Below are 3,210 nucleotides of genomic sequence, written 5' to 3'. Positions count from 1 at the left end.
CGCAAGACTTGTTTTGACCGGATATATTTTTTTTTACTTATTTATATTGATCATGTTTCAGTCGATTTTCATTTATTAATGTTGATTCCTTAAATCCGATAATTATTGGCTCGATCAAAAAATCTCATATTCGTTTTTTCTTCTATCATTCTGAATCGAAAAGAAAAATATCATTAGACTTCTCTAGAATTTATACTAAAATTTATTATCAAGTATGTTTCGGAAATAATAATAATAAGCTTTATTGACGTGTGCAATACATAAATTTATAACCAAGAGAGTACAAAATTAGAGCACCTTAAAAAGTGAGACAGCAGTAATATTGCTGTTCGTGAGCCTACCCTTTATTATAATTAATTAGTTACCATAAAACGAAATCAAGTATGTAACTGATAAAATTATAATTATATGAAAAATGAAAAATTAAAAAATGATATATGTATATGATAATGAGTAGAAATTGTAATATAAAGACTGATTATATAAAATAGTATAATAAATTATATAGTTAGCAATCTCTTCAAAATCATTAATAGCAACTACATACAGTATATTGTTAATAAACCAATTAAAATCAAAATTTATTGCCGAATATTAGCATTTCGTACACATGCATGATTTATCGCAGTATGAATAATTGAAGTGTTTTGCGTTACGCGATAATTCATGTTTCACTGAAGTTTTCTCAAACATTTCACCTGCCCCAAAAATTGTGACTGTAAAACGTCTTCCGGCTTACCGCCAACCGCGTAAACACACAAATTCTCCAGCTACCAAGGGATGGCAGAAAAAGAAAACTAAAAAATAGGTTAAGAAGAGAATGAAAAAGAACAGGGAATTCCTATCAGCGAAACGGTTTCTGGCACGCCACGAGCGAACAAACAAATACAACATTTATTGTAAAAAAGAAAAAAGTATAACTTAAAACCTAGATAATTAATTACATGTAAAACTTTATGATATACATATCAGTAATGCTTAAAAATGTGTGACTTAAATTACTTGTAATAAGCATAAAACATTTAATTGATTAAATTTATTTATTTTGTCAAACGTTGATAAAAAATAATGTAAGCTTCTTATTTAAATTAAATTAAATGAATCTTGCGGACCCAACTATATAAAGTAATTTAAATCATACATTGGATCTGTAAAAATCTGTAACGTTATCAAGTCTATGAAGTAATTTAAGTTATACATTTTCCAATAACATGTTACTGACTATGCAATTTATATTAATTAAAATTTTTCAAGAAATCAAAATGACATACCAAAAGAACGAATAGTAAATATATTTTAATAATCCAAATTTGTGTGTAGAACACAAAGTAAATTTAATTGTTTGACATTTTTGAGATTTCAAACAGATTTAATTATAATTAAGTGGCTCTAATAGACGTGTCAGCTCTCCTGGAGGGTTAAAGTATAAAATACATTTATCTGAAAAACACAAGCAAGTAATATCGAAATTTATCATCGTTCCTGCCGAGGAAAACAAAAACACGTGTTTTTACGGGAAACACTTATTTCTTTAATCCACCGGAGAAAACCGGGGCTTGTACGTGGCATGTTACGTCGATGCGTGTGTATAGTGTGGATACGCGTGACACGAGTACGAGCCGTGTGCGTGTCGCGCGCACAACAGAAGAGAAGAGAAGAGAAGAGAAGAGAAGAGAAGAGAAGAGAAGAGGAGTAGAGGCAAAGGCGGGAGTTCTCCCCAGGCGCCCTTCTCTCTTCGACCCTCGGCAACATATCTTCCCTCTTGCGCCACCCGCGCGCGCGACCCCACACGCCTCGCGGTCGGTACTACGGCCCTAAGCACCCCCTCCGCCAACTCTTCTGGCCATCCCAACGGCACTCTCGTGCGATGGATAGCAGGAAAGTGAGGCGAGACGCGACGCGACGCGGTACTCTGAGGAGTAGAGGGGCAGAGGGAAGAGGAACGAGAGAAGAGTAGGGAGAAGAGAGAGAGAGAGGGGGGGGGGAGGGAGGGAGAGAGCGCGCGCTCTCTCGGTTCACGGGTTGACGGGGTTAGGTGGGGGAGCGGATCGTAGCACAGCACGGCGCGGCTTGGCGGCGGGAGGAGGTTAGCCAGACGGGTGGGAGGGAGCGCGCTTGTTCGGTGGGGGGGAGGGTGTACGGGCCGCGGGAAGGAGCCGTGCCTCCCTGCCGTCCGCCCGCAGTGCGCGCTACGCGATATCACTGACCGGTCATGTGTGTGTCACTCTCACGTTCACACTGGTACCGTTCGGAGTACTTGGTTACCGCGCTGGTGGTGTTGCCACCGTTGCCGTTACCGTCCGCTGCCGCGTAGTGCGCGGCGACGAAAAGTCGGAAAAGTGCTTCTACACACCCGGTGCGCGGTTCCCGGAAGTTGGAAAGTGTGCCCGGTCGATCTTGGTCTCGCGCGCGCGGACGTCAAAACAGTGGGAGACGGAGAGAAGACGCGAGAGAGAATCCCTTTCTTTCACTCCCTCGCGTCGTCTCCTCGCAGTCCTCGCAGTCCTCGCGGCACGTCGCACGTCGTCGACCGACACGACGCATATATCATCGTTAATTCGAAAATAAGAGCGCACAGGTGGAGAGAGACGCGCGGACTCCTTTATTGCCATAGGGACGCGCGCGCGCGCGCGCGCGCCCGCCGGGAGGGAGAGAGCAGTGGGAAAACACCGTCAAGTTAGGCGCGAACGGCGATCACGCGACGCCGGACGGAGAGAAAGAAAGAGGGAGAAGATATATAACTGTTTCAAGTTGCGCGCGAGAGAAGTCGTATCTCGTATTTACGTGAAAACGTAAATAAGTGTCTCGCGCGCGTCCAGACGTGCAAAACAGGAGCAAGGAGTGGCTGCGGATTGTGTTGGTGAGGAAGGAGAGAGGGAGAGAGACGGCAGCGAGGGAAGGATAACACGAGTGACCGGCCGTCGCCTCATGCCTCATGGTCCTGTTGTTCGATGGCCCTTCGTGATCTTCGGCGGGAAAAAATCGGCCGCGGAGTAGTGCTTTGTGTCGTCGAGGAATAGTGATCGTTTGTGACAGGGTCCACCGTCGCGTCCCCTCCCCCCATACGGTGTGCTCTTGTGGTGCGTGTGCCCGTTGTTGTTTTTCTTTTCTTTTCGGGGGCGAGGCACGCTCCTCGGAGGATAGAAGGAAAAACCAGGTCGGCGTCAGGGGGCCGGGAGAGTGAAGTGAGCGTGCGAAAGAGAGAGAGAG

The sequence above is a fragment of the Trachymyrmex cornetzi genome, unplaced genomic scaffold, assembly GCF_001594075.2.
Source record: "Trachymyrmex cornetzi isolate Tcor2-1 unplaced genomic scaffold, Tcor1.1 scaffold156, whole genome shotgun sequence".
Taxonomy (NCBI): Eukaryota; Metazoa; Arthropoda; class Insecta; order Hymenoptera; family Formicidae; genus Trachymyrmex; species Trachymyrmex cornetzi.
Note: the sequence above shows the minus strand (reverse complement) of the source record.